The 20,580-nt window shown below is 45.1% G+C and overlaps 1 protein-coding gene across 1 annotated transcript in view; it reads left to right on the top strand.

Moving 5' to 3' along the window:
* The first annotated feature begins 2,720 nt into the window (after positions 1 to 2,720).
* The window catches only part of dab1b (DAB adaptor protein 1b), a 43,001-nt gene continuing 25,141 nt past the window's right edge, over positions 2,721 to 20,580 (top strand). The window contains exon 1 of the mRNA XM_062404575.1: positions 2,721 to 2,823. The gene's annotated coding sequence lies outside the window, so the exon portion shown is untranslated. The remainder of the gene's footprint in view (positions 2,824 to 20,580) is intronic.

The raw sequence follows: 20,580 nt of genomic DNA, 5'->3' as shown, positions 1-20,580 counted from the left end.
CTCCGGGTTATCGTGAAGGTGGATGGATGGCGAACAAGGTGGCAAAACAGCGATGTGCTCATGTGTAACTCATGAAACATTTCCTATGCAAGACTTCTTTTTGTCTGTGGGCCTTGAAAATGAGGATTAACTCTCGCCTCACAGAACCCAGCTGCCTGATTCCTCTGCTGACACTGACCTCCTTTGTTTTTTTTAATGACCAAAGAGTAGATGCCTGCTTACATTTGTGTGCGTGTGTGTGTGTGTGTGTGTGTGTGTGTATGTGTGAGTGTGTGTGTTCGTGCGTGTGTGTGTGTAAAAGGTAGCAGTGAGGGTTACATGCGGGGGATTAGAGCCCACACAGCAGCCACCCTCCCCAGTAAACAAATGTACATGGTACTGCACAGTGTGTGTGTGTGTGTGTGTGTGTGTGTGTGTGTGTGTGTGTGTGTGTGTGTGTCTGTGTGCCACTGCTGGTAACACCAGACAAAAAGAGAAAGACTGAGTCCATCTGTGAATGCGGCGAGATTAAGCTGCGCTCAAGCCAAGAGCTTCACGTCAATCAGCCACTAAGTGTATGTGGGTGTGTGTGCGTGTGGGTGGGTGTGTGTGTGTGTGTGCGTTTGCGTGTGCGACCTACACAACCTCACACCCACATACACACGTTTCTTGTCCAGCAGTGGGGGAGGGAGGACCCCAACACTGTTGTTTTCATTTGTAATCTGTGGGATGGAGCAAAGCCAGCGATACATCAATCACACTCAGAGGCTGCAACACACACACACACACACATGCACACACACACACACGCAAGTACACGCACACACACACACACAAGATTGAAAACAACTTTTTATGGCATTTGAGCTGCTTTTGCACCCAAGTATGAATCACACATGCCTGACATCTTTTTTTGCGTAAAATTCCCATCCGATAAGATGAAACAAGAAAAAAGAAAAACTCCATCCTCAATATATTCTGTGCTGGAATTGCCGTCCAGACACAAATGCCCCCAACGCCCCCCCGCCCTGGTGCTGTCTTTTGAGACGCTTGTTGTCACACAATCAGGACCCCCCGCTGTTCCCCATAATGCACCAGCACTTCTGCATGGCACCCTAGTGGGGGGCAAGTCTGCAGCCACCAGCGTGAAGAGGCAGCCGCCATATAGTCACAATGAGGCCAAGGCTTTCATGGAGTTGTGTGTGTGTGTGTGTTTTGGGAGGGTTGGGGGGCTCGACCTGGATGTAGTACCCCTCCCTCAGTGGCCGAGCGTGAAGGTGGGGGGTCATTATGCCCCCACGCGCCATGTGTACAAGTGATTGAAGTTGACTCTCTCTCCCCTGCACCTTTCACCCTCATGGCTGGAGGGGGAAATTGAAATCAATACGGCCTATGATGAGGCGACTGGAGTGGGACACGGGCTGAGGAGGAGGGGACGGGGGCTTTGGCTTGACGGGTGGCTGGTTAAAGGGGGGGGGGGGGGGGGGGGGCGATGAATTCCCCCTGACGGATTGAAGATTGGGGATGATCACATATGACGTATCTCGGCTACTTATTTACGTCAAACTAAAACGATCCCTGTCCACACGAGCGTTTTGGCTCCTTTCAATCTAACAAGATTGAAAACGCATGTGATGTGTCCGCTGGGCGTGTGCAGGTGTAAACACGAAGCGTTTGGTCGTTGGCTGCGGAATCGTCACAGATTGCTTGAATAATAGGCTGTCCCTAACCACAGCAGGGTCAGCAATGCTTGTTATTGAATAGTCTGGCAGCCGAGGCTAATGCCAGTTGTTTTTCTACTGAATGGGGTCATTGATGTGAGCCTCGACGAATCAGCGGAGGCTAATTTGTGACCAATCAGCAAGTGGTTGCAAGCTTCATCCTTTCCAAACATCTCGGCCTCTTCTCATCCGGATGGAAAACGCAGCATGGGATTTCTCAAACTAAAACTTCTCCATTTCAGCGGCTCTACGACTTCAGGGCCGAGTGGACGCCATGGAGTAAAGGTGTGGACGTAGCCTGAGACTCTGTCCAGTGATGGAGACTCGGCTCCGTTTGCAAAAACAATCCTCACACAAGCCCGGGACATCGACAATCTTTGTTGTTGTGAGAAGTGGCAACTGGTTCCTCCTCCTCCTCTCCCACAAGCCTTTATTTTTTTTTGAAAATGTTTAATCCCCCCTCGTCCCCCTCCCCCCAATCCACGCATTCTCCCTCTAACGGCCCCCCCCCCTCCTCCTCCTCCTCCCCCTCCTCTCTCATCCACATTATTCTCTCCGTGCATTTTAATTTTTTCTTTTTTTCCCGTCACCGGGGGCCCAGTTTCCCCGCCCACTCCCCTCATTTTCTTTTTCTTTTTTAGCCTGAAACTAGAATAGTGGAGCCAAGAAATAGTTAATCTCTCCGGCTGCTGCTGCTGTGATTGGCCGCTGTACGCAGCGCTTCAGCCTCCTTGAATGAGAAACAGGGGTAACCAGGCAACTTCAGCGCCGGAGAGAAGAAGAAGAAGAAGAAAAAGAAGAGAGAGCGAAAAGGAGGAAGAGAGAGGAGGGAGACAGTGCTTTTATGCGGGATCTTAGAATTAAGGAGGAATTCCAGACATGTAACAGGCGGAGGCAAATGTGATTTCACCTTGTGTGTGTCCGGCAAATGGAATTAACAAATGGATTTTCTTAAACGCGCTCTCCCCTCCGTCTCTCACTCTCTCTCCCTCCCTCCCTCCCTCACTCACTCCTCTCATCCTCTCTCTCTCGCTCACTGGGGGGAATAGGGCGCTCAAATGAAGGAGACACAGATGTGGATTAAAACGCATAAATGGCACAGAAAAGCGTCCACTGAGAAAAGGTGAGTGTCTCACTTTTATGAGCTGTTGACGAGTTTCTGTCTTTTTTTTCCTCCACCAAACTGTAGACATGTTTAACGACCCGAAGCAGCTCAGCGACGTGACAGGTTCGTTTAGGGTTTAGGATGCGTTACCGGCCGCTGAACGGAGATGGGCTGCGGACCGGTCTCCGTGTGGATCACTGAGACAGACGTGTAGTGACATAAAAAGAAACGAGAGAGAGCCCGCGAGTGAGATCATCGGTGCTGCTGTGCTGGGTCTGAACGGGGAGTCCTTCACCGAGCGAACGCCGGTCGCCTGTCAAATAACCCGCTGTCCCACATTGGATTGCGCACAAACCAGGGATGGTCATTTGGCTTTGAGGAGATTTCGATGCATACCGTTGATGTTATTTTGCCTCACAACCGTACAGAGTCGATTATCATGTTGGGAAGAGACTGAACCACGTCTGTGCCCCCCACCCCCTCCTCCCTCCACACATATTCAAATGTCCTGCTGCAACAGCAGTAAATCATCTCCAAACGGCTGCGTGTTAACTCCGATACCGGCTGAATGAGTGACCGGTGACATGACGGCAGCAGGTGTTGATAAATGTATTGTATCTGTGCGCACAATCGGTTAGAACATGTCCAGCAGTCTGCGCTGGGGGGGTAAGAACCTGTGGATGGACGCTCGGATGGGAGCGCACAGCGCAGCGCAGCGGCACCGTAGTGACCGCGCTGATCCTCAGCCTGCCTCCGTCCGTGGTGTGAATAGAGGCGTGTGCAGGAGTCCGCTCGGTTCAAGATCACGGGTCAGTGTGGGGATAAAACAATCCTGTTAATTGTGGAAGGTTCTAGTGCTGGAGAGGGAGGGGGGGGGGGGGTCTGAACTGCGTCATGGTGTGCAGCTGTGATCTTCTTTGGATTTTCCTGATTTGGAATGGTTGCATTGGAGCGGCCGGTGATCCGTTATTTTTTTTTTTTGCTGTAGAAATACACTTTAGAGCCAGCACTGTTAAAGACATGCATGTTGTTGAGCCATTTCATCCCATTTGAATCTCGTTTTTTTGAACATGGGATCTCAAAGTGGGGTAAGGGGACCCCCAAGGGCCCTGGAGGGGCCGGAGGGGATCCCCGGAAGAAAAAGGGGAATCTGTCATTTTCACTTTATTGAATCCATACGTAACACACTGATAAAATGTTTGGTCCCATATCTCATAAAATTCCTCTGATAACATTGAAAGTTAAAATTATTGATGGGGGTTTGTGGTTTAGTCTGAGGGGCCCCTGAAGTCCAACATTTTTAGAACCACTGTTATAGTAAAAGTAAAATCCATTGAACCATTTTCTAAATTAACTTCAGAGTACGCCATTCATTGACTTTCTCATCGGCATTTTTTAACCTCTTCAAACTCAATATTGAGGCAACATCACCAGTTCAAATGCACTGTTCAGTATTGGAACATATGTCTGTCATGATGCCTTGTGTGTTCTGCTTGAGCGCTCATGAGGGCAGGACTACATACAGTATCGCAGTGGCCTTGGCTACAGCCGTGGAAACAGCTTTTAAACAGTATATGTTGAAAGGCCGCGGCTCACTTCCTGTTGGCCCAAATGACGAAAAGTCCTGTTTGTGTTGTGTCTTGGCCGTACAGCATTAGCTTTGTGACATCGGTGCCAAAGTTCACCAGCGACTTCTGCCAGTCGCCCAAACTGCCTTTAGTAATCTCCTTACAGAGGATGTTCTGCAACAGATCCTAAGCTGCACTCACTGGCTTGATTGTAGGACACATGTGTCGCGCGTGCAACCACACACACACACACACACACACGCACACGCTCTCCCAGCACGATTTCCAGTTCTCATCCCAAGACAGTCCTCTGCAGCCCAGTGTGAATTGTGGGGCTTAAGATGGAGCTGAACAAAACACTAGAGAGCATTAACTTCTGCTGTAAGAGCTGCTTTGTTAGGTCTCCCAGTGGAGCCCCGACACTTCATTTAGCTCCTGACAGCAAACGCAGCGAGGGGATATGGAAGCTGCATCTCGTCTGATTAAGGCCACGATGCCTCTTTCCCCCTTTTACAATTACTATCAAATATTGAACGCTGTTTGAATATGTCCTTTTCGTGTTATCTCAGAGCAGTTACAGCAACGCGGGGGGGGGGGGGGGGGACGACAACATTTCAGCTGGTAGGTGTTTTGCACTCCTTTCAAATCTTTGGGGTTGTCTCGCCCACTTGCTGTACTTTTGCTTCTTGCCTGAAAGCCTGGCGTGTTATCACATTTGTTGCCTCTCTCCCTATATATCGCTGTGGCACTACCTCGACTTGAACTCCCCGAGGGTTTACCAAGTGCTCCGAGATAATGCATCTACTGAACAGGGGGGGGGGGCACACTAACTGTAATGTAGCTTTTTCCACATACGACACACAATTGCTGGAGGGGTCTAAATCTTTTATAAATGTGGTTTTAATGAGCCTGAAACATTTATGGTTGAGGTTTCATTTGGCCTTATCACATCTGGTCTATTCATCAATGAAGACATGGCCCCTGGCAGAGGCAGGTCAGAGGTGAGCCCGTTTCCTTTTTGGTGAACAAAAGGGGGAGATAGCTCAGATAGCGATGCTGTGTGGAGTGAAGAATGATGCACGTCCTCCACCGGGGGTCTAATCAACGTGACAGGTGCATCTGAAGTTGAGGGTGCAGTGGGAGGGCTGTGGCAGCGAAATGTGTCAGCAGCTAAAAAAACCACGCTACAAAGACTCACACTGCAAGCTGTGATCGTAGCGAAAGAAAAGCATTCTCAGATCTCCCGCATCAGAGGGAAAGAAATAGGTTGACACGTTGGGAAATACCAGTGTACGATGGGACGATCCTAACAGACACCAAAGCGTAGAAACAACCCCTCGCTGTTTTATGGCGGCCATGTGACAGGCTTTTTTCTTATCAATGTCTTCTTGGAGTCTTCGCTGGTTGTCTCGCGAAAAGTCCCAGCTAAGAATTAACAGATTCAACAAAGATTTAAAGTGTTAGCTGCAGAGGTGTTGGTGGGTACATTTTTTTTTATCTTTTCCCTTACTAGCTTCTTCCCCTTGATTACAGTATTTATGCTAAGCTAAGTAGGCTCCAGCTTCATATTTACGGCATCATGATGATGGTATTGGTCATCTCATTAAAGTATTAAAACTCATTAAGTCAAAAATAGGATTTCCCAAAATGTTATCATCCTGCACAAAAACAATATTTATCTTGTTGCACCTCAGACAAAGAAATATGTCAGAGACCACCTTCACTAATTTCCCCTAGTCTCTGGAAACAACAGTTATGTAAGATACAAAACCTGAAATGGCAAATAGTTGAACCATAGTTTTCTCTCTATGTATTGACCTGAGCTTTTTCATTAATAAAATTGGAAACTTTTAAAAGTGAGTACATCCCCTCCACATAAATGACATTGTCTCACACAATAAACTTAAAAGTTGTTTTCACTTCATAATGAGGATGTCAATTTAAACTCAACCTTTAATTCTTGTTGCAAATTAATTCATTAAATTCTTTTTAATATCCACTGAAAAAATTATGCAAGTAAAATGGACCATTTGGTTTCTAAAAGTGTCCCACCTTATTAAAATGCAGTTCAGTTAGCATCATTTAATTGTTTGATGAAGTAAGGGAGACACAGTGACAAAGTTCAAGGTATTTTAGAGGAGAACAACTGGTAGTTCTCAATTACCACTAATTGCCACTAATGGCAGCCATTGCTTATTTGACGTTTCCATCAATCCATATCTAATTCAGTTAATTGTAGATTAATGTAGAAATTCTGCAAAAACAGCAGTCAGGCATCATTGACTTCAAGTGTTTTCCCACATTTATGTCCCTGACGGCGCTAACCCCATTGAGTTGACAATGGGGCAGCGACCTCACCACCATACAGAGTGTTACTGGAATCCAATGGGCCTGTGAATTGCCGGGCGATCACACAATTACTTCCATTGTGTGGCGCTTGGTGGCTCGTAATGCCCGCGCCTTGGCCCGTAACATCTGGTGAGTGAGTGAAGTGTTCAGCGTGAAGCCAGCAGTGTCGGCCCGCCCCTCCCGCGCTCAACCGGAGCAGCCGTCAGTGCCCGCTTCACTTCCAGAGGACTGGGCATCTTCAATGCATCAATGACACCAGCCATCACAAGGGACATGTAGCATGCCAAACCAATGATTCATTAGGACTCAATTAACTGGGAGGCATGGGGCGCCCTGCCACATGCCTCGAGCCTCGATGGCAATCTGTACCCGCTGCCTGCGACTGTACTCTCAACTGTCTTTGGCACTGTACACACTGTGCATGTGTGCCGCACCAGCGCCGCACAGTACCGGCACAGTGGCTGTCTGCAGTCTGGTCCTTTACACACAGCCAGATTCTTTACTATTAAAACAAGTCGGGGGGGTGTTTAAGCAGCTCTGGGTCCAGCCGTCCAGCTCCTGAGCCGGAAATGAGTGGCAATGACCTTCAGCTCAACTCGTGGTGCGCCAGTTGGCACCGTATGAAATACTCATCCATCTACCGGAGCACGAGGCTGCGGAGCTCCAGATACTGTAAATCTTAGGAGGCAAGAAAGGCCCCCCGCTCGATATCGACTTCACTTTGCTTGCCAAGAGGCGGCGTGCGCTGCCGACAAGATCTATCCACCCTCAAATCTAGTTTGTCGTCTTGTCTGTGCCAAGGTAAAGGACCCCCCCCCCCCCCACACACACACACACACACACACACACACACACACACACCCTCACCCACATCCTCTGTGCCCCCCACCACCTCATATCGCTGCTCCACAACCTGAGATTAATGAAACAAGATTTGAGTAATGAACAGGCCTAAACAGAACAAGGGCATTGAACCCCCCCCCCCCCCCTGCAGAGATGTGATGTGATGTGATGTGATGTGGCGTCATATGCACATACATCGCTGTCCATGCATGTCTGCTGTGTATAATATGCGTTAATGATTGACACTTGCACTTTCTTAAAGGTCAGTAGTTCCACTTTGACATCACGGCTGCCAATGGATTTTATGTTGCATCCATCCAGTCATCTATTCAGCTGCACCACTTATTCCTTTGAGGGTCGCAGGGGGGGGGGGGGGGGGGGGTTGGCTGGAGCCAATCCAAGCTGACATTGGGGGCGAGAGGTGTTGTACACTCTGGACAGGTCCCCAGCACAATCACAGGGCCAACACACAGAGACAAACAACCATTCTCACTCACCTTCGCAACTTCGGTCAATTTAGAGTTTCCAATTAACCCAATGCCAGTCTGCATGAGTTTGGTCTGTGGCAGGAAACAGGAAAGAGCCCACGCTGACACAGGGAGGACGTGCAAACTCCATGTAAGGCCTGGGCCAAACCAGGATTTAAACTGGGGTCCATTTTACTGAGGCAATAGTGCTAACAATCACACTGCAGTGTAATATATTGGTTGTAGCTTGTCTTAACGCTCCCGAAGCTTCATATTCAGATCGATTTGATGAAATAGTTCAGATATATTATTGCAATTGCTAAACATTGGCTGCAGCCTGATTTCTACAGAGGATTGTGGGCTCCTCTCAACACATCCCTCTCCAGCATTGTTAAATAACGAAGGAGACATAAACCAATTAGAAACCAAGCCCTCATCTCTGACCATTGTTATAAAGTGTTAGCTATAGCAATCTAGCCACAAGCTAGCAGGCTAACATGTCAAGTGCAGATGGGATTGCTCTTCAAGTCATCCCAAATCCCATTTGATTGGATAAATTCATGTGAACGGCCCAGAGTGCAAGATGAGTCATCTGATACATTTAACAGAAAGCTACAAAAAAAGCCATGTAGAATAAAAAATGATTATTTCTCATTCTACTTTTGAAATGCATGAAGAGATAATACACAAGACTTTTGTGGACTTGCCATTTTCTAGCGTTTGTGTTTCCTTACTCTACTTCCTGTCTGTCTGACCTTCCCGATCATGTCATTGACCTCACCTGCTCTAATGTGTCACACCTAGAGTTATATTAGCTCCGCCTCCTTTTGTTTATGAAGTCACACTCTCCTCTGTCAGTCTGTTCACCCTCATGGATTTACCCTGTTTTTCTCTTGACTTCTCTGTCTCCTGTGTTCTCTCGCTTGCCTTCCGAGACTTAGTCTAGTTTTTGTGTTTCTTTACTTGATAAACAATGCCAAGAAATGATTAGTCAAATGTGAATATACGGTGTTTATCAGCAAGCCATTATAGTTTTCATCAAAATGATCTGTTTGTGCATAAATGTTTGCATTCATCCAGAATTTGTGAGTATAGTTTTAATCAAGGACAAAACACCATTTAACAAGTTTTTAGAAACATAAATCAAAATCTTCAAATGCTTCAAACAAATAAATTCAGTCCACATTTCCATTTTAAGTGGCTTGTTTTGAATTTGCGGCTTCAAGAAATTAAGAAGAGTTAAGGCATGTTTTTTTGGCAAATTAAAAGCGGAACTTTTCCAAAAGGTTAGTGCCAGCAGCACCAGAGAGAGGAAACCAAGCCGGGTTGGAGCAGCTCTTGCCCCAGTTGTAGGCACGTGCAGCCACCCAGGTGCACTCCTCCAGCATTTTCACCGCATTACCCAGAAACGCTAACGTTCCTGTGACCCAATTTATCAGCGTCTCCTCCCCATTCATCTGCTCTCACAGATGCTCTACAGGAAGCTGCGTAGCATTCATCACCTTTCGAGTGGTGAGGTCCTCCGGTCTCATCCCGGCGGCCCGTTCTACAACCCTAGTCCCCACAGGGAGGACAGCAGCTCCATATGCGGCTGACGATTATAACAGTGTGGCAGGCTGGCAGCAGCAGGCACTACAGTGGCTCGGAATGCATTTGTGCATGCACTTCTGTTTGTGCTCCATAAAATATGCAATCAAATATGGGCTCAGCAAGGTTTTTCCTCTTCTGACAGTCCCATTTAAATATTGTTTCTGCCACATCTCCTTCCTTCAGTACTTCTTCAACCCCCTGGAGGTAATTGAGATGTTTAGTTTAGCCTAGAGGAACTATCAGACTCAATTCTCATGTGATTTCATATCCCCTGATTCATGTCTTTTTTTTCTTCTAACTGAGCACTGTGCCTTTCCCCTGTTTCCACCATTTACAGTTTTCAGTAATCAAACATTAAATGACAGCAAAACTTTGCTTGCTCCAACGCAAACAGCAACTCTTTCTTAATGAAGCTTGAAAGAGCCTCTGATTTCAATTGATGGACATTCAGGTGGCTGTAGTTTCCTGTGTTTCTAATATTCACTATCAGTCCATCATCACACATGTAAAAGCCCTCTATCACAATACAGTTGAATAGTTGAATAAACACATATTTTCAGAATAAATTGAACATCAAAACAATCCCAGAGGAAGGATTGTTGCAGCACTGTTGGATTTGAGTTTTTCAGGCGCTGCATTGTATTAAATGCAGTGCAGCAGGGCAGCAGCGCAGTAGTTGTGATTTTAGTATTTATTCAAATTACCGACCGTATATTCTCTACCTGTTTATACATTTTACACTGCAACAGACAAACACCAACTCACTAAACGTCAAAACAGCATATAACCATATTCAGCTGTGGACAGGCCACACACGCAGGTGTATTCTTCATCAGAAGTTGTGCTGAACCATCTTCATTACGTTCTATATTTGTGCATCAGATGGGTTCCACTGAATATACAAAGTGAAGGCGGGGGGGGGGGGGGGGGGCGACATCATAGACATGGCATCCCTTTGAGTAATGTTTACAAGGCAGGTACTCAACATTCGGTGTAGCAAATAAGTAATTTATTGCTGTTAAACCTTGTTCACACATGCAAGAATTAAGAGATAATCCAAATCTTTACCTTTCATATTCCAAAAGTATAGAGATTATTTCACACATAAACCCTGTAACTCCAGCCTTCTACGAAAAAAATAATGATGAGCCTTTCTTTTCTAACAGCTCTCAGAGAGGAAGGGAGTCGTGAGATCCGGCTTCCTCCAAAGAGCCGAAATTCTCAGCACTATTTCATTTGTTCTAACATTATCACCTGTAGAGACTTGACATGAACTTGTGTTTAGATGACCAAAGCTTATGTTAGACCAACATGATGATGAGATGATGATTCTAGTTAAGAAGGTGAAATGAAGCTTAAAACACAAACAGTTTACTCAAGTAAAATTTTTCCCCAAATTTCGGGTACAGTATAAAGTAGCACAATCTATATCTGAAAAAATCTCACAGCTCTCATAATGTATGGGGAAAAACCAATTAGTAAACATCTGATTTCTAAGCAATAGGACTAATATCACCATATCTATTAACTAACACTGATATAGCAACTAAGATTTTTTTTTTTTTTGCTGCATATATTTATTAGCGATCTCTTGTGTAGAAAATAATTTAAAGAGATTCAAAAAGAACCCAGAGCAGAGCTGAGTGAGCCTCGGAGGAGACCCTGAGGCAAAATGAAGTTCCGGGAGAATTCAGTAAGTAGCGGCGCTTTTCAAACTGGAGAGTTCAGGCCTCGTGCTGGGGGGACGAGGATGACCAGAGGAGAAACATGGAGTGAATCTAAGTTGAATGAAGACGATTTATGTCGGGAAAACAAACAAACACGGGTCAGTTGATGATGCTATCGTGCTGACATTTGATGCACTCAAATTCAACTTGGATCGTTATGGACAACTCTATCTTTTTTTTTAGGTATTTCCTCTGGAATTGTTAATGATTGATTAAATACATTTTGAGAACTGATATGTGCCATTTTCACCTCATAAAAATGTGGTAAAGAACGAGAATAACTCCACCAAGGACAAACAGTCACCTGACAGACAGTCAAGCTGCAATAAATTGCACACACCCAAGGATATATGCTCCCTAAATATCGCAGATTTTTTTTCATGGAGATTCATGAGTTATTCACTGGGAAATCAGTAAAAAAAAATCAATATCTCGCAATGTTAAAGAAAGTAGGAAAAAAATCCTGAATCAACCCCCTTTATCGAATTAGCTTCCAAATTTAATGGCTTCTCTCCTGGCCCATTGCCCACCATTCCACTAAGTTTAGAAGGAATACGATTTTTTTTTTTTTTTTATCAAACAAACCATTAAACAAACAGACCGGGCTGAAAACATTAACGCTTTGCCGGAGGTGCACAAGCAATACATGCACACAACATCATCCCACATTAGAGCAGATTCTAATCCCTTTACTAAATGAGGCCTCGAGATTAGGTAGGGATCTAGGTGTCCCTTTAACAGCCTTATTATTTGAGTTTATAATGTGAAATATTGAACCTGGGGCCCCCTGACTAAAGGGCCCCCTGACTAAAGGGCCCTGCCACGGCCCTGAGTCATAAGCCGCTCCTCAGGGAGCTGACCCTTGCCTTGACCTCCATCCAAGAAACCATATATCTCTGGATTTGCTTCGTTAATGCATCATTATTATTTCCCATTTAGAAATGTCATTAGGAGAAAATGTGGAGGGGAGGCTATATTTATCTGTATGAGCTATAGAATCTGGCATGTAAGTAAACTGAGGGTGAATAGTGAACCGATAATGGCTGATGACATTTGATTTCTTCTTTTCCACGCTGAGTAACTGCTGTTGTTCTCGTTTGGAGCGCTCTACTTTCATTTAATCAAAACGTGCCTGCAGGTAACAGATTCTGTCTTGGTGTGATGTGGAGCTGCGCCGAGCGTCAAGCATCTGGCACAGCACCGGCGGTCAGCATGACGTCTTCTGATGAGCCCTCATCAGAGCGTCACAGTGGGAGTTCAGCCTGATGTTTTACTCTAATCAGACATCAAGTGTCAGATTCAGCAGGCTTCACTCAGGCTGGCGTGTGGCCTCCGCTCCGGGTTGACACAAAACAACGGGAGCGACTGAAGAGACAACATTGGCGCCGCTCGTGTGTGCGTCTCCGCGGTCCTTTGCCGGGATCTTGACCTCGCGTCGCCATCGTTATGAGAGTCAGTCGCATATTTCACTTATCATTAGCAGCATGATTAGCTGCCAACGGGCTGTGCCTGGCATGGTTTAATCCTCCGGGGTCTCCAGAGTGCGATAACATATGAGATGACAACAGTTTCACACCCAGTTTCACACCTCCCGTGGTTCCATACGTCGCAGCAGCCTAATCACTCATGTGAGATTAATGAGAGACGTTGGGGTGTGGTGGGACATTCACTAATCACACCCACACACATTTTTATTGTAGTCGGGGAATAGACGGCTTGTGTGTGTGTGTGTGTGTGTGTGTGTGGGTGTGTGAGATTCGTTTAAACTACAGTTTCACAAGGTACTTGTTCATAGTGGGAGAAGTGGAGCTGCAACAAAGGTGTTCTCTGGAGAAAAGAAGAAATGGTACTTTGTGGAAATCGTGATATCTACAGATTACTCCAAAATCAAATTGCCACTAATCAGGATGTTGGCATGCAGCTTATTTTTGCTGTGCTTTGAGAAGCTTCTGCAGCTGCATTTATAACCCATCTGAATTATCACAGAATAGACTATTGGATATGTTAAGTCATTTTCACAATATCTGCTATATTGCAAATTATGTCCAACATAGAAAAGGGCATTTATCAAAGTCATGTGCCATCAATAGAAACAACAGCTACTAATACTCCTTTTGTACCAAACTCAGTTGGTACACGCAGGTTTTGTTAAAGTAGGTAAACTCACAAAAGAAAAGCAGTTGACTCCTTTCATGTTGCCGGTAGGGGAGTTTGCCTGACTGTTCAGGCAGCATGCAATATAAAGAAAAATATCAATGTTGTATGTTGTTCACAAAATGTTAAACAACAATGACTTCACAAATGTTAATGGATATTTGCACACCGATGCCAGAAAGTCAAATAAACAAGTTCACAGGGGTGAACGCTGCAGATATGAGCCGTAGCCCACGAAAACATAATTTCACCTATGAGTGAAGGCCAATTGTAATATTCCCATTGCAGACAAAAGCCAGATGTTAGTGGTTTTTTTTTTTGACCAGTGAAAAGGGGTTTAACCAAACAGTTTCCACCACTATCAGTGAAAAAACAGAGGCTGCCTCACCGTGATGTTCACAAATATAAATCCACTCCAACCCCCCCCCCCCCATTGATTGTCCTCCCAAAACATATTTCTCTCTCCAGCAAGTGGAATCAAATAAAGCACTCGCTCTTTTTTTCAAACCCTTCTGCATAATTTTCACACAGTCCCTTAGTCGCCTCAAAAATGACAACAGTAAAGGGAATAAAGAGTAAAGCTGGATTTAAGTGACTCCAAAATATGTCACACTGCTTTCTTGTTGTCATTAAGTGAAACTACTCCCAACAATGTGTGCGTTCGGCGTGTCACATCATGACAACATTGATAAAGCGGTTTGACAGTGGGGAGGAAAACACAAAAAGACGCTTGTTTCGGTGCTTCCCTTCAGCTTCATTACCGCCGTCTTGCCGGCTGCAGGTTGTGCTGTTGTGCTCAGCGGTTTTGATCATGGCAACTTTCATCTCAGCCACACTGGATCTTTGATAGTCGCGTTGCCAGTCCACGACGCAGTCCTTTAAGACATGAATACAGTCAGAACAACAAACAGTTACCCACAGTCAAGTTTCATAAAGAGGCTGCCTTCATATCTTAATTATAGCCATGACCCTCGTGCAATAAAAAGAGCAGTCCTTTTGGCTGTTTGTTTAGTTCAAAGGGAGCACAAAGAGAGGGAAAAAACGAATTGTCTCATTAATTACTCTCTGCACGAAATAATGTCCAAACCAAGGTATCCACTGTTCTTTTGTAACTCACAAAAGAAGGCCGGGGAGGGGGTGGCAGCGAGATAAAGCATGCCTCAACCTCTTTTCACAAACAGGCATCATGTTGGAAGAGAGGGAAACAAAGAACAAAAAGGATGGCAGGGGAAATCAGGGGTGGGAAAGAGAGGGAAAAAAAGAACTGAAGATGGAGGTTCTTTATATTAAAAGACTGGAGAGATTAGAAATGATAAACACAGAACAAATCAAATAGGAAGAAAAGACTATAAAGGCTGTGAGGTAACATGGTGTTTCTGCAGCCTGCTCAGTTCTCTGTCTCTCTCTCTCTCTCTCTCTCTCTCTTTCTCTCCCACTGAATGTGGTAAATAGCCTGTTTTTACACACTGTTCAGACAGTCAGACGCAGCACAACAACAAACCAAATCAGCAGCGAATAAAAGACTCGCCAGAGGAACATCAGAGGAGGTATTTTGGAGAGCCACATCCACCAATTAACAGTTCTGAGAGGGGTCCAGCAGTCTCACGCTGGTTTCCAGTCCGGCACTACGCGCTAGATGGAATCAGATGAATGAAAGAGAATTTGTAGCCGATCTTGTTTTCGTGCTATTGTTTACTGCCACCACAGGGAAGTAGTGACACTCTGTTAGCCTGAATACGTCTGTCAGAGCGGCAGAAACAGCCTGAGAAGTGCAAACTTCCAAAATAAACCCCATTAATATTTGCATCTTGAGACCTCTGCTGTGCAAATGCGAGTGTATTTCTTCATTTATGTCATGTAACTCAGACTTGAAGAGGACCCCCCCCCCCCCCCTCACCCGCCCCACACACACACCACCATCCCAACACACTGCAGGGCCCAGTTATCCTGCAGCTGAGCTGGTGAAAAGGATAATGTCGGAGCACTTCAGAGGGCGCCGCCCTCTCACTTGCAATGCCCGGCCACGCTGGAGCCACGCCTAACTGAGTGCACAGCTCCGAGGCCTCTACTGACATAAATCTGCACAGCAAAGCAACTGTGTGGCAACGCTTATTTAGTTTACCAGCTGTAGCTGCTGAACCCGAAGCAACCAGGCCTCTCTCTCCCTCAGAAAGTAAATGAGCTTCAAATGCCCAAACCGATTTTTTTCCCTTCTTTGTATGTATCTTCTCCGTCCTTCCACCCTGCCTGCACACTTGACTGTTCCATCGTCAGAGGCCCTCCATCTTGTCAGAATGAGGTGAACTAATGGGCCGTGGCTGAACAGCCTGAGCTCAGAGGCTATCAGTTCCCCCTGGAAGGCCAGAGAGGCGATGGAAAGGAAGAGAAGAAAGGAGAGCTTCCTTCTCTTCTTTTGCTGCCATATTTCAGCTCTGCCTCAAATAAATCCCTGCAGAAATCAAAAGGAATAGCTGAGTTTATAGCACTATGCTAATATGGTGCAGTTGTCCCCATTTCTTCTGCGTCTATTTTATGTAAATGTTATTCGTATTTGCACTTGCTAAAAGAAATCTTGGTAGTTTCCTCACAGACTCTCATCAGGGCGTCCTCTTTAGCTTTATTCCTACTAATGTCCTCTGGTTTTTAGCCACACCAGCAGTGGAGCGCTGTCAGCGTGTTGCCGCCCCTTAGGTCAGGCTGAAATATCTCAGCAGCCAGAAAATATATTGTCTTGAAATCTTGAAAATTCTTATTTTTTATCAAACAACAATAGCATACTTAACCTACTGGTCTCCATGTCTCTACCACTGATCCCCTGATTTCCTAGACTACCTCCACGAGACACATTTTGGTGTTTTTGTCTGAAATATGGTGAAACGTTTATATTACCATTAGAATGAATTTCAATCATGTTAGTGTTCAGCTGATTGTTCATTTATCCCCATCAGATCAGACTAAATGCCTGCAAAACTGATGACCTCTTATTAGCCTCAGCTTCACTTTGTGCGTCATTCTAATTAGCATGCTTAACATGCTTAACATGAACATGGTGAATAGAGTACCTGCATGTTCATTTTAGCAGTGTCAGTGCAGTCTTGTTACTGTATGTTTGCATATTTCCCATATCGCTGTGGTCGTATAGGCTGCTATGACTGTGAGTAACATGATCAACCCTCGGAATCATATGGTCAGAAGTGTTAATAGATGCGGAATTACCCCAAAGACTCGCCACTTCCTAGTCAGGACTCTAATTAGTCCAACAAAATCAAATTAACCTTATCTTAGAGTGAAAGACTATCAGCTACTTGTAAGGCCACATGAGACAACCTTATTCCTGATTGCAAGCCTGTGATAATGGCTGATAGATAAAAAAAACCCCTCAGATAATCATTTCACAACAACACAATATATATATATATACCTTTAGGTGGGGACAGGATTTAGCAGGAGCTGCTCGGCCCTCCTTGCAATAGGAGACACAAGGTAACCCAGCAGGGCAGTTTAGAGGAGCTTTGCTAGGCCAAGTTGTGACAGTCATGTCCCACTACATAAGCTGTGGGGGCATTTTGTAACAAAGATAACCAGCGCAAGGTGCCAAAGCCAGTATGTCGAACAAGCGTTCCACCAGCCCCGGGCCATGCCAGCCCCGGCCAGGAAGACACGGAGATGGTCCGGGGACGGGGGGCCTCCCTGCTCCTCTGCAGCCACATGCAATCTGGAGAGCACAGACTGCGCTTTCCATCGGGACCTGAGTGAATGGAGGTGTAATTGGCCGTATCCAGTGATAGATGGCTGTTCAACCTGTGTTACTCATCGGCGGCAGGATGCAGGAGGCTTGTCTCACAATATGAGGTTGATTGTGGAGTCTATTAAAACCCATTCTCAGGAGGCAATGTTGCTCACTGGAATGCAGGAGCTGGGAAGAATCTCGAGACTGATCTGATTTGAGCGCGTGTTCAGTGATTGCCCATTATATCTCAGAGACGTAAACATGATTGAAAATCTGATCAGAGAGTGAGAACTCGGTGTAATTGTTGGAAATTACAACCCCTTTGTCTCTGCAACATAAATCACGCATCTGAATTATAGTTTTTATTTCATTGGAAACAAATTACCATGTCAAGGAAATTACTTATTGTGTTGTATGTGCATTAATAACATAATCAAGAAGAACTGAGCGCTGTATACAAAACGACATTTGTTGTGTTTTGTATCAGTGTTTTGATTGACCTGTTTTGACATAGAGATCTGAACGGCATTGTTTCCCTTGATGAGAACGATTCAGATCACATCTCATCCCGATGCGGTGACGCTACTTGACAAGACGTATGTACCTGCATGTTGCCTAGGGGGCCTAGTTCCCCTCGCGAAGGTATACACTCAAACTCGCCCCCTGAAAAATCAATGGCTTGCATGATTGATGTGCTTAATGTGAAGGCAGGCAGAGTTGTCATACGTCAGCTGCTCTCACGGCATGTCTGTTTTTGTTCAATAATCTGGTTACGTTAGGTAAAGACATAAACAGGAACCAACACGTCTCCGGAGATGATTTGTGAAATTCAGACAGAGACAAAGGCAGCGGCAGAGTTGACGGAGGGAAATAAAGAAATGCAAGCAGAAATGAAATCGACTTCCCTCAAGGAAGTTTTTCTTTGCACTTGAGAGAGGTGGGAATGAAATGAACAAATTAATAAGTAAAGGGCGGCTTTTGTCAAGGGCTTTTGACATCGTCTAACGGATGAGAGTAGCTAGAGAAATGAGTGATGCTCTTTAACGCTGACCCAAATCATAAGAGACACTGGGAGTTGTTAAAACACGGAGCAGATTGGGGAGTCTGAGTGACCTAGATAGCATTGGTTTTGAAAAGCAGCCATACATCACATTAAATCGCTCTTCTGTCTAATACAATGGGGCATATCTCCCTCGCTGGTAATGAAAATTACATTCTGATAAGGTTCTTTGTGACATGGAAAATACCTCTACCATCACTGACACTCCAGGGCTCTGTCGGAGACGCACTTATGGGGAGATTTCCCCTCCGCCCGGACCTGGGTGACATTATCTGCCTCATAAACTCATATGAAGGGTGACACATGGTCTAGACAGCCGTGCACAAGGAGAACAGGAGGTGATGAGGTTACCAGTTGTTCACGGAAATTAAATTTGTCATTTTTTTTTGCGGGGAGGCAGATATACTGTAGCTGTAAAAAGACTATTTTAAAAATCCTTAGGTTTTATGCTTATATATATATATATATTAGTGCTGTCAAAAGATTAAAATATTTAATCGCGATTAATCGCATTTATGTCATAGTTAACTCAAAATTAATCGTGATTAATCGCAAATTTGTATCTATTCTAAATGTCCCTTCATTTATTTTTTCCCATCTTTTTTTTTTTTTTTAATGCTCTATCTCACTGTGTCTCTCTGATCGAGTGCGCAGGGGCAGGGGGCGGGGCTACGGTGCGCTATCTGGAACCACACAAACACACACACAAAGCGTGAGAGTTGGCAGCTCTGCGTTAATCTCACGATAAAAAAATTAACGGCGTTAAAATGGGTTTGCGTTAACGCCTTTAATAACGTGTAAACTGACAGCACATATATATATATATATGAATTAAAGCTCAGCATGATGTTTCTAAAAATCCACCTCAACAACAGCAGTGTATTCTCTCACTTCATGAAATAAGTATATTGTCATGTAGCTCAGTAGCTCTAGCTCTTCCCACTGCCTGGAAAAGAAGCCAAAATACCCTGGGTATAAATGCTGCAATATGGCGCATTTGGAGCCAGAGTTTGTGCACCAGCGATCAAGGGATAGCGCCGTGATAGTGAAGTCCCACCCATACACACACTTGGCCAATCAGGAGTCAATCTCAGCTGTCATTCATGCCGTTTCTAAAATAAATAGACAAAACCAAATGTTTGCACTTGAACATCAGTTTGATAAGATTTACCGCAAATTTTCATCATTGTCATAGTCATTGTCCAATCAGTTAACATAGAGGAGATCGGGTGTATGACCCATACTGCAGCAAGCCACCAGGTGGAGATCAAGATGCTTTGGCTTCACTTTTGGGGAACTGTCGGTTTTCATCTTTATATCCAGTTTATGCCACAGCTCTTAATACAGGCTGCACAAACACACACACACACACACGCACACACACATGCATGCTACCCTCACACACTTCTGTGTGTTTGATGTCAGCAAGCTACAGGTAATTTTCTTCTGTAGCAAATAAACAAGCAGTGCAAAAGTAGTACAAGAGTCTAATTTGTATAAATGATGCTGAAAATTAGCTTTGTGTTTGCTCACAACATCAAAGAATGATGGCTCAACCCTGTTAGTTTTATCATTATCAGCCTACTATAATCCTTATTATTGTAATTTGGGAGGACTAATGCACCTTAAAAGCCTCATGTTTAAATGTTTCAAGATTTAGTTTTGAAGCAATTCAATGGATTAATGTAGAACACCAATATAACGGTACTATATGAAAAACAAGGGCACTTGAAATTCCTTTTTAAATGACACTTAGACCCTCTCATTACAGACACTCACAATGTCACACAATGTCACACAGGATAATGTGTGTCCGAGCTCGATGTGCGGCGGCTCTTTTTCAGGCCAGGGTCGGCTAAAGGCCTCTCTCCCTCCAACAATGGCCCGTCTCCATGCCAACAGAAGCAGTGCCAGCCACAGTGCCAGCTTGGCATGCCCCCCCGTGTTAGCAGTAGCTGATTCAAGGGCATTAAAGCACAATGTGTTGGGGTCCCAGTTTATAGAGGGCTGTGCCAGGATTCCCACCAGAGTTTGCTCGGAAACAGTCTGTCATTCATCGCTCGCTGCCACTTCCCCTCCTCTCGCGCTGCTGATCTGAACTGGGAGCATTAACAATCCGTCATGCACGCAATCATGCTCTAATGTACGATATTTACTCACATACAAGCCGCACTTAAAACAACAGCGTCACATATCTCGCCACAGGTCTCCTTCAAGGGTGGCCGCTGAACAGCGAGCAGCTTCCGCACTCTCATTAAGGATTGATGATCCAGAAGAGACAATAACG

Source organism: Platichthys flesus, chromosome 14 (genome assembly GCF_949316205.1).
Source record: "Platichthys flesus chromosome 14, fPlaFle2.1, whole genome shotgun sequence".
In the NCBI taxonomy this organism is placed as follows: domain Eukaryota; kingdom Metazoa; phylum Chordata; class Actinopteri; order Pleuronectiformes; family Pleuronectidae; genus Platichthys; species Platichthys flesus.
This window is presented reverse-complemented; position numbering and strand designations above follow the sequence as displayed.